Source organism: Solanum pennellii, chromosome 8, assembly GCF_001406875.1.
Source record: "Solanum pennellii chromosome 8, SPENNV200".
NCBI classification, from domain to species: domain Eukaryota; kingdom Viridiplantae; phylum Streptophyta; class Magnoliopsida; order Solanales; family Solanaceae; genus Solanum; species Solanum pennellii.
The window spans coordinates 54,375,838-54,388,505 of NC_028644.1; positions in this window are offsets into that span (position 1 = coordinate 54,375,838).

The following is a 12,668-nucleotide window of genomic DNA, read 5'->3' on the forward strand; positions in this document are numbered from 1 at the left end:
GACTTGAAGAATCCAATAAAGTCGATGATCCTATGTATTGTAAATTTCACCGCATCATCGGTCATCACACCACAAAATGCTTCACTCTAAAGGAAAAGATCATGATGTTGGTACGAGAGAGAAAGATCATCATTGACGATGGTGAGACAGTTGAGACAAATCATGCTAGTGTCAAACTGGATTATGATACATTTTCAGAAGTTCTAAGTCCTGTGGCTTCCCCAAAAATTGAAGATGTCATCATACAACATTTTAGGAGCTTTGAACTAGTTGAAATTTTTGCCTTGAAGAAAACAACAAACATATCCAAGGTAGATGATTTTTTCAATAAAGAGAGTGATAACAATTGGAATTTGGTCGCTCGCAAAAGGCAAAAGCATCAAGGGACTTCTAAACTTCGACTTTCAAAAGTCGACACAAAATCGGGTACGAATCAGCTTCGAAAATGTGAAATCATAAAATCCGACACCAAACTGAAGTACATGAATGATTCATCACAAAAGGTTAAATACCAGTTACATAGATGGAGTTCTTCCTAGAAATGCTCCTCAACGTACGAGCCTAAACTGCAAGTTACAACGCTCCTTAAGGTAAGAGCATAAACTGCATGTTACTCTTGGCCCGCAAGAGTATATGCTATGTACGGCCTAAACAAACTCATCATCTTGAACTACGATTTGACTTGATCCTTTTCACCGAGGTACGTAGGCGTTTGGAGTAATCACTCTAAGTTCAGTCAAATGAGTAACAAAAAAAATTTGTGGCATTGAGGGATCATCACCCTAGCTCTTTAAAACCATATAGCTAGCATATGAGTTCAAATGTGTCACAGATGAGCAAAAGAGAAGAGTTGAGCAAGACATCTTAGCTGACTTCAAAGGCATATTTTTAAAAATTCACAAAGGTTTTGACCATGATTTTCACATATATTGCAATTCTTGGAGTTTGATTCGCAACATAAAAATTGGCTTGTGTTTCAGAGGTTTGTATGCCAAGTTATGTAATTTCGACCACGACCACCCAAAGCTGCGAAATAGACCATCAGATTTCGAAATTAAACTGAGCAGACATATTTGTGAAAATCCGTATAGGTTTTGGCTGTGATTGTTACACATAGTGTAGTTCTTTGAGTTGTTTTTCCATCGGAAAAAGAAAATCGCAATTTCAATACTCCTACTTTGAGTTGTGAATTTTATACTACAGATGCGCCAAGCTAAAAGTCGAGAAGGATTAAATTGTGAGTGGATTTTGGAATTGACAAGTTGATTCCACCAATGCCGCAAGAATGATGAATTCTCCAAGTAGTGTCTCGCCAAGTCCCCAATGAAAGCTAAAAAAGTCGATTTTCTCAACCAAGTCTGTGTTGAACGTTTAAGCTGAAATACTAAATGATTGTTTGCCAAATCCTCATTTGAAAAGGTAGATGCCGCGCTAAATTGTAATATGTGAAAACTGCAATCAGAAGTGTAGGTACATCATGTGTTCCATTGCAATTACGAATGTTATTTACATCTTCTTGATAAGATGTCGAGATTGGTGACGCTCCTTTGGAAACCTGAAACAAAAAAAAGAATAAAAATTGGAGTAATCGGTGCCAACTGCACGAAGTTTTAATTTTTTTTGGTTGATATACTTCTGATAAACTGATGTAGTAAGTGCATGACCCTTCAATATGACATGACAAACATGAGCAGCAACACAACAATCTTGTTCGACATAGCGGTGCCAATAGCACGAAGTTTTGAATTACGGTCAAATTGGATCTTGAAAATCAATCTCCTCTGTTTAAGAAACATGTATATGCAAAATAAAGATGCAAAACCACAACCAATACCTACAAGAAAGAGAAACAAGAAAAATCCAAATGACGCAATCCATGAGGGAACTTCCAGATTTGATGACCAACTTCAAAATTTTATTCCCGTCGATCCGGAGGAAGTTTAACGTTGGTTTTTGGATATGTCGTATAACCAAAAGTCTAGTTTCATCAGAATTAAGTGTGTTGTCATTGGAATGCTCCTATACAAAGAAAGTGTTGCTTTTTCGAGATTGCGCATAGCCGTGAGAAGAACATCCAGATTTGGGTTCAAACTTAAAAATTTGATTCCCGTCGATCCAAAAGGTTTCTAACTATGATTTTTATATATGTCGTAGTATTAAAGTCTGGTTTCTCCAGAATCAAGTCTCTCATCGTTTGAATGTTCCTACACCAAGAAACTGATGTTTTGGTGAGATCACACATAGCCGTGAGAAGAACGTCCAGATTTAGGGTCCAACTTCAAAAATGTATACCCGTCGGTCCAAAAGGTTTCTAACTGTGATTATTGGATTTGTCGTAGTACTTGAAGTCTAGTTTCTCCAGAATCAAGCCGCTCATCGTTTGAATGTTCCTACACCAAGAAACTAATGTTTTGGCGAGATCTCGCATAGCTGTGAGAAGAACTGACAGATTTTGGATCCGACTTCAAAAATTGATTCCCGACAATTCGGAAGGTTCTTGAGGCTGATTTTTGGATAGGCTGTAGTAATGCCACTCGTCATTTGGACATTTCTACACTAAGAAAACGTAATTTTATTGGGACTGCACAAGATTGAGAAAAGAAGACACAAAATTTGGAGTTCCACATTGATTTGGTTAGAAGAATTGTTATTTCTTGTATAAGGAAATTTTTGATAAAATTGAAATAATCAAATCATATCAATTCCTACCATCTAAATGGAAGTTGCTAGCACTCAAAAGGAAAGCAATAAGTCTTGAGATGTCAAGAATGATTCTTACAAAATCAACCAAGGGAAAGTCAATATTCCTTTATTTGATTCAAGATCCAATCAATCTTCTTGTTCTTCTCACACCTTGAAAGGAAGATCACACAATGTTACTACTCACTAGACCTATCTATTCGAAATCAATATAGAGGGTCCACGTGGTTGTCAAGCAAGAATTTTTTTTGAGATCACTACAAACAAATCATTTGTATGACCTAGTTAGAATGCGATGACAAGAAACAAATACTCTTGAAGTCTCAACAATGCCTTCATAAAGACTTCAACTTTCGTCGTCAAATTCGACAAGCCTACATGTTGACAGGTCTAAAAAAAATACACATACATGAATACTTCAAGTTTTGTCACCAAGTGTTGTTAAACCTACACTTCAACAAGGCTTGAAGTAGGAGGCATCTGTAGACACACAAATTTTATTGGATTTAATTCATACAAAATTTGGATAAAATCCATGTTTATTTGGGTTGAATGATTAATTTGGGCTTTACAAATAAATAAGCCATTTTTATTAAATTAAGTCCAAGGTCCATTTCACTTTGAAGCCCAAACTCATGCCATGTGTCATAGTGACTAGACATCAAAGACCAACAAGGTGACACCACGTGTCCAAATGAGGTGGTAGTCCCGATCAAATGCAAGAACGAATCATAATGCGCCAAGTATCAAAATGACATCCTTTGGCCAATCACAAGCAACCTTGTCCACCCCTTACAACTATAAATAGGGGATGGACATGACATTCAAGAAAAAAAGAGAAAAAACTTCAACAAGCATTTTGTAATTGGAGAAAGCTACAACATCATCAACATAGCTCTTCGAAGTAGTAATAACGGAGTTCTTCCCGGAGATCAACTTGTAACGACAAAGCGCTTCCCGACGTTCTCGGAGATAAATATATCTCAAAGAGGTATGCATAAGATACAACATCAACTACATAGCTCTTCATAGGATTGATGAACGGAGTTCTTCCCGGAGATCAACTTGTAATGACGAAGCGCTTTTCGACATTCCTGGAGATCAAATACATCTTAAGGAGGTCTAAATCATCCTATATTCGAGAAATACGCTACTGAAGGCCCTCGAATCGTGGAGAAATTTAGTAGAGAGAATTAAGAGAACAACGGAATTGTACTCGCAACAATTCATTAATAAAAATCATATTTTTCTTTTATTTATTTTTGCTTGCTGTTAATTTTCAGCTACTACAAAAATTTGTTGCGAACAGTGCTCTTAAAGTCTTTTGAGGAATTTTTTTGGGTGCGCCAGATCCATTGGCTAATACACATATAAATTTGAGGAATAAATATGGAAATTATCGTGAAAAAATGGTGTGAGTATATGTGATGATTTCGTAATTCAATATAAGATCCTCATAAAGTTTTTTGTATTTTTAGTGCTCTAGGCATCAAACACTTGGTTTAATACACACGAAAATTGAAGAATTTATGCAAATTCTAGAATGGGCATGTAAAAAGCAGAAATTGGCGTGAAAAACATGGTGTGAGTATATGTGATGGTTCCCCAACTCAATACATAGGTCTTCATATAGTTTTTTAAGAAAATTCTTTTTTTAGGTGCTCCGTGTGCTAGATCAATGGGCTAATAAACACAAAAAATTGTGGAATTTGCCGAAAAAAGGCCTTGTAATTGCGGAAATGGACGTTAAAAATAATATGAGTATATGTAAAGGTTCCCTAACTTAATATGTATGTCCTCATAAAGCTTTTTGAGAAAAAAAATTTGGGTGCACTGGACGCTAAATCAATGGGAGAATACACATAAAAATTGAGATTTTTGCGCAGTCCTTTAAAAAGGGTATGTAAATGTAGAATGGACATGAAAAAAATTGGTGTGAGTATAGTGAAGGTTCCCAACTCAATACAAAGGTCCTCATTAAGGTTTTTTGAGGATAAAATTTTGGATGCTCCCAGCACTAGATCAATTTGCTAATATATGAAAAATTGAGCAATTTGCGCGATTCTTAAATATGGCATGTAATGATGAAATGGACCAGAAAAAGTGGTGTGAGAAAACATGATGGTTCCCCAATTAAATTCGGAGGTCCTTATATATTTTTTCAGAAATTATTTTTTGGATGCTCTGAGACACACGAAAAATTGAGGAATTTGTGTGATTCCTAAAAAGGGCATGTAAAGGTTCCTCAACTTAATAGGTAGATCCTTGTAAGATCTTTTGAGAAAAAAAAAATTTGGGTTCTCTGGGTGTGTGATCCATGTTGAAATACACATGAAAATTTAAGAAATTTATGCGATTCCCAGAAAAGTGCCGGTGCAGAAATGGTCGTGAAAAATGAGTATAAGTGATGGTTCCCAAACTCAATACGGAGGACCTCATAATTTTTTTGAGAAAAAAATATTGGATTCTCTGGGCAGTAGATCCACGAGGTAATACACACGAAAAATTGAGAAATTTACTAGATATCTTAAAAAGGCATGTTAATACAGAAATGAGCATTAAAAAAATGGTATGAGTATATGTGATGGTAGTGCAACTCAACATAGAGGTCCACATAAATTTTTTTTGGGAAATTTTTTTATGTGCTTCGGGCGCCATATCAATGGGCTAAAACACATGACAAATTAAGGAATTTGCGCCTAAAAAAGAGCGTGAAAAAAATAGTGTGATATACGTGAAAGTTTCCCAACTCAATACGGAGGTCCTCATAAAGTTTCGAGAACAAAAATTTGGGTGCTAAGATTGCTAGATTCATGAGCTAATACAAACGAAATTTAGAAGTTTACACAATGTCTTGAAAAGGGCTTGTAAATGCGGCAATAGGCATGCAAAAAATTGTGTGGGTATAAGTGATGGTTCGCTAAGTCAATACGGAGGTCCACAAAAAGTTTATTGAGAAATTTTTTTTGTGTGCTCCAGGCGCCATATCAATGGGCTAATATACACGAATAATCGAAGAATTTGCGTGATTTCTAAAAAAAGGCTTGTAAATGCTGAAATGGGCATAAAGAAATGGTATGAGTATATGTGATGATTCTCCAACTCAGTACAGTGGTCCTCATAAAGTTTTTTGAAAAATGATTTTGGGCGTTCTGACGCCAGATACATGGGCTAATACACACGAAAAAATTGAGGAATTTGCACAATTCCTAAAAAGGACATGTAAATGCTGAAATTGGCGTGAAAACATTTCATTCTCCATTAATGTGAGAACATTTGAAATAAAATCATGTAGTTCTTGCTATTGATTGTATTGTAGGCTTAAGGACGTGTAGGATTTTCATTTGGGATAAAATAACTTAATTCCTTTTTGAGTGTATTTAATTTTTACTTTCACCGTTTATTACACTTTTAGAGTTTGATCCTCTTTGCTGTCCCTTCCTTTTGTACTTTTTGACTTCTTTTAAAACTTTGCTTGTTTGATATTTTTCTCATTTTCATCAATTTTTGAAGTTTCTTATGTTTATTTGGAGTGTTCTTCTTTTATTAAAATTTTGCTTACTTGAACTTGTGAAGAGTTTTCAATCTTTCTTTTGAAGTCATTTTTGTATTCTTCACTTTCAAGGACTTTGTAACTTTGTCTTTGAAAAAATTTAAACTTTGAATCTTCTTTTATAACTTGCACATCTTCGTTGTGCTGAAGAAAGTTGGATCAAGCGAGAAATATGCATATGAGTACTTCTAAAGGGTATATGCTAAAATGTGATTGTATAAAGGAAAGAATTTAGGCTCAAAGTTGGGACATACTAAGGATTGATTATCATTGGTGGGATTTGAAAGGCTCAAACATGTCAAATAAAATCAGACCTATAGTCATTTTTCAATTTAAACATTACTCAAGATTTCACCTTAACAGGCGAGGTCTAGATCAATAAAGCAACACAATTGAATTTAATCAAACTTCACCACACCATGCGCATGAAATAATGAATCTATTTTTGTGCTTATCTTGAGTGCATGGATGTTTTCATATGTAACAAAAGTAGGAACAACAGGTACCAAACAAATCTATAATTATCATAAAGTCAATCTTCACCATTTAAACGATTGTTCTTGATATGCACACTCGGACTGTGTTGGCACCAAAACATCAAAAGAATAATTTTAGAAATATAGATATTTCTAAAAGAATAAAAAAATTTGAATAAGAATACTGAATCTTAGAAGGGTGCCTACATATCTCATTGATATGAGAATCAAGTCTGTATAATTTGTGTAATTATGACATAAGACATGTTTTAAACAACAAATAAATATTTTTATAGAAAAAAATAATTGAAATGAAATAATCTATGAATCATATTGAAGGGAAGACAACTCAAATTTAATAATAAGTTTTTTATTATTTAAAAAAAAAGTAAAAAAATTGAAAAATCAATGAGTTAGATTGAAGAACGGACCATCCAAACTTTAAAAATGTCAAGAATTTTTTTTCATTTCTTAATGGAATATAAAACAAATAAAATCAAAGATAATATTGAATATAACATCGTGTACAAAAAATAAATATAAAGGTATAAATCAGCTCGGAGGAATGCCTCATAAATCAGGTATCTCAATAAAACTTTGGTAAGTTTTTTGAGGAATCTCCTTAAAATTTATGTCCCTCTTTCAGCTTTAATAACCTCCGATATTCAATCTTGTAGCAATTGTATCATTTGTCAAATTTTAGGAGAGTGGCTCAAAAACTTTTGTCGAGTCTATGTTTTTAAATAATGAAAAGCTTACGGGAAACATGACTGAGTCATTGTAGCACCTACGTATATTGTTGAAGCAGGAATCAGGTCAAACGTTATTCCAACATATAAATGGTGATTAGACTTATACTGTGAATATTCTAAAATTATGTGACCAACAATGCCTTTATTCAAAATATCGGGCCCAAGCGGATAATTTGAGTTGGTATGACAACAATTGGATGCATGACAAATCGGTAAATTATCATACATTCTGAAAGGGTTATATCTAAAAAACAACTGCGGAATCGCAAAATCGTTCTTTAAATATAAACAAAATTGATGTCATTTGATGGAAACCTATAATGAAAGCAATGACAATGTACATATAATCAAACAAATAGTGAATAAAATAATAATTACAACATATAAATAATCAATAAAGTATACAAGATACAATGTATGACATAAGAAAAGACAAGCATCTTTAATTCTAAAAAATGAACTCATGATGATTAAAACCTCTATTTCTCCAGCGAAGTGGATATTCTGTTGAAATCCCTAAGGCGACATCATGATTACTCACAAAAAAAATCAATTAATTCAAATAAAAAAAAGAATTTAAATAAAGAAGATATTTAAGGAGTCACCACTTACTTTTTGGATAACTAGAAAACTAATTAATTAATTAAGAAAAAAATTCTACGGAACCAATAGATTCTAAGTAAGGGTTCAAGTGATTTAGACGGGAAGATACTGAACACTTTTCAAAGTCTAAGATTTTATGGGTCCCAACAAAATTCATTTTTTTAAAATTGAGGAAGAGATAATAATGATGTACAAGCATAATAAACATGAAATGTATACAAATAATAAATTCAAACAATAATATGAGAACACGCCTAATGTTTGTCTAACACAAATAATATACATAATAATGAGTAAAAAATACAATTAGAACTCCATTCGAATAGCTTCCTCGGAAGCAACTTCATATACATGTAAAGACACATGAAAATCATTTAGAGCGAATTATATATCATAAGACTCAAAATATTGAGCGAAATTCATATTTAAAATTTGGTACTTAATATATAGTTAGTGTATTCTTCACGTATAGTTAAGCTATATTCAGCTTTTTGAGTGTGTCATACCTTGAGAAGCAATATTCAGATTTTTAACATTTACTAAAATGCTAAGCATAAAAGTAAAATAAACAAAACAAATATAAAAAGCATAGACGGTACAACAACTCTGGACGACCTTGAGACATCATGGGAGAGAGCTGCAAGCTGAATCGATGTTCTTGAAAAACAATCTCAATGGGCTTCACAAGTCCCACGAGCACCATGAATTCATACTCAATGGGTTTCCTTATCAATGATGGAAAATATCTAACTCTCTCTGAAGCTCTAATTGATCTTCATAACAATAGTACAAGTATAGGTAATATCCATTTCTTCATCCCTAACAGGTTGAGCTCCAAAGGAGCTAAAACCCTTGTTTAAAGACTCCGATTTTAACCTTTCCATTGTCAAATTTGATTGGCCGACTAAGGTATCATTTCATTTAGTTGATTGTATTTGTAGAATTGAGTTGTAGTTGTTGTTCCGTTGTTTCCCGTGTTATTTTGACACTTCTTTGCTGTTATATTAGGGACGCCCATTTTTTAGTTATAACATTGTTCTTCCAATATTTGGTATCTATAGCATCTCATTCCAATTCACTTTGAGTGTCGTTATCTTTTCCTACAGAGCATATGTCAATCCTTAAACATTTTGGTTGTATTTATGAGTTCACCTTCATGAATGTCAGAATGCCTTTTTCTTGTACCTTGTGTGAATCCATTAGACATTTGTTTATAGCATTTGTAATCAAATATCTCCGCTTTATTTATTCACATTGTATGGTGCCCGGTTTTAATATTTATGGATTCTCAAATTTGGGCATTTGTTTTTCTGTATTTGTACATACTTTAGTTGTTCATGAAATGTCTTGTATGCTCTTAAACACATAGTGAAAAAATCTGCCAACTTACTCCACTCTCTCTATGCATGTGCTATTTCCACATGTTCATTTGTTCATCGTCTTTTGAATAACCCTCACATTTACAGAAATCAACCAAGGTACCTCCCATATACCATTTAGGATCTTCATAGTTGTTAATGAATCAGATTTCATGATTAATTGTGTAAATCCATTAGCTAAACAATACGCTAGGCCACTCTCAATAACCTTGATTTCAGATTCAATAGCTACACAATCTTTCAACTTCTGGCTTCATCACAATAAAATCTCCATCTGAGTTTTTGATACAATGTTTTATTTTTTAATTGAAGAGTTATTTGTATGGATGCTCACTCGTATTTCTAGAATTGCCTATAAAAACTACTTGTGTTTTCTTTTTAGAATAAAAATATCATTCAGCTACTATTCTTTTCAAAAGAATATATAACACGTCAAAGACTTTCTTCTCTCTCAACTGACATTATATGAAACAAATGTAATTTTAATATGCAATTGATGGAAATTTACTCCAAAAATAAAAATATAGACGATGGAGAAATAAACTATTTCATTTTTGAAAATTATTCTTAGAAAAATAAAATCTCAAAATATCAAAAAGAATGTAAATAAATTATTATAAAAAAACTTGTGACGGGTAGATTTGAACACAGGACAAATTAACATATTATTATATTATTTCATCTATTTCAAGTTGGAAAAAAAAGTACTGAAAAACCTATTAGTAAAATTTATTGACAAAAGTTTGAAGTGTATCAATTCAAATCCTTGTCCACTCCTAACGTCTATTTCGAGCAACAAATTTTCTTCTTGAAACTCAAAATAATTAGGAATAAACAAAGAAACTAAGAAAATCACTTTTGGAAAGAAAAGGGGAAATCCGAACACCAATCTCGTTTCAATTCAGAATTTAATGAATTGATTACATGATTAGAAGTGAATTCTTGATATCTCGACGAATCCTGTTTTGGTTGAGTTGATTGCATGCCCATTGATGTTGATAAATAGTTTCGAATGTTGTTTTGTGTTTAGATCTAATGGGTATAAAAGGTATTAGTGATCCTAGGGTTTGGGGATGAAACCATGGAGGTTTAGGCGATTTTGAACAAAAGAAATGAGTTAAAAAATTCGTCCGACGCACCTGGGCAAGGCCATGTGTCGCGTCTACAGTACGCCAAAAAAGGACTTCAAACAACTACGGCCTGGTGTGGTGCGCCACCAGTGCACCAGAAGCAAGCCTAAGTCAACTAAGGCTTGCGCGGCGCACAACCAATGCCCTCGAATTGACATTTTTTGCCCAATTTATGTAGTTTAGCCTTTTAAAGTCCTTATAAGGTACATTCACACCTTCTGATAATTCCAACTACTTCAAATGATTTCTAAACACCTAGAAATTACTAAAGAACATAAATAATAACCTTGAATCCATAATCCAATTCAAGGGAAGTTAAGATCAAAGTCAAAGGAGTTAAAAGTTAGTTAAGTCTAGAAGTTAAGAAGCAAGTCAAAGTAAAGTTTCTTAAAGTTTTCAAGAATCTTTATTAAACGTTTTAACTTTGTTTTAAGGCTGAAGTTTCAAGTCAGAGTAAAGAGTAAAATTTGAAGTCTTTCCCTTAAGAAATATAAGGGAACTAAGTATACCTAAGATTTGAGTTAAATTCAAGAGATTCAAGTTGAGAAAAGAGTAAAGAGTTCAGTTTATTTTATCAAAAGTTATAAGGGAACTATGTATTCCCTAAGAGTAATAAATGTTTTCACATTTTGAGCAAGAAAAAGGAAGCTAGACTTCCTACAGAGCCTTGGCTAGTTTTAGTAAAAAGGAAACTATGATTATCAAGAGAACTTTTAAATCTAAGTTTGAGCAATTACCTCAAACCAGAGAAAAAGTTGTTTTTAAAAAAGTATGAGCTAAGTATTTGGGATTAGTATTGAGCACTGATATGGGACGCGAGTGCATGTTAGCTCAAGACCCCTACACCATGTAGCCAACATGGCCAGAAGAATGTCATACTTTTTTAGATGATTCCTTAGTGCTTTTTAGCATAGACTAGTGGATCCACTTAGTAGTTAAGGTTCTATACGGACGGCAAGGTATAGGACAGTCCTTTCGCAACGTGAGGTAAGATGTTGTACCATTGCTTAGGCTCAAAGTGATAGTTGTCGGTTAGAGAATCTCCCACAAAAACTATACTACTTTTATAAATAAGTATAGTTGAGTTTGTTTTGCATTTTTTAAACGAACTAAGTTGTTTTACTGTTTTACAAAGCTTTATACATATCGCATGTTTTTTACTTCCTTATGTTAAATTTAATAATCCATGATTTGAGTAGAACCAAGGTAAGTTTCTTCTTATTTAAGTTGTTGCTTTAGCACTCTAACTCGCATACTTGCACATTGAATGTACTAATGTTAGTTTGCATGCATCATCTTATGATTTAGACATAGTTAATCAGGATCAACATCAACATCCAGCACCTCGTTGATCCAGTTTGGGCATCCAAATTCAGTGGTGAGCCTCCTTGCATCCGAAGGACTCTTTTATTGTTTTCAGTCTTTACATTATAGAATGTTGAGGGGTTCGTCCCAACATTCATCTTCATATTATAGAGGCTTATAGTCAATCAGTTAGTATAGTTAGAGTCTTTATTTATTTACAGATATTTTATCATATGAGACTTAAGTGCCATTTTGGCCAAATTATGATGCTTAAAGTAATTCTTTGAGAACGTTTCTTTCTTATAATGAGTTAAGTTTTCACCAGAGTTAAACAAGCTAGGCCAAGGGTTCACTCAAGACCAGCAACGGTCATTGGGTGCCGTCCACGTCCAGGGTGTAGACTCGATGTCTGAAAAACTTGATATCAGAGCACAGTGTTTAAGAATCCTAGGGAGTCTATGAAGTCGTGTCTATAGGGTCTTAGTTATCGGGGTGAAGCACGCCATATATATGATAAAGGGCATGTAAGATTTAGGAATTCCTCACTTTTCTCATATTCCTTTTCGTGCATTAAGAGTTTATCCCTAAAATGTTTCTCTTTAATTCGTGCTTGCATGTGTTTCATATCATCATGCCTCCATGAAGATCAGCAATAGGTATTCCATCCAGAAGGTATGTAGAGGAGCATGAGGTACCTAATGCACCAAATGCGCAATCTCAAGGAGAAGTCACCAATTCTGAGTTCCTTGAGGCTATCTGAATGTTAAGCC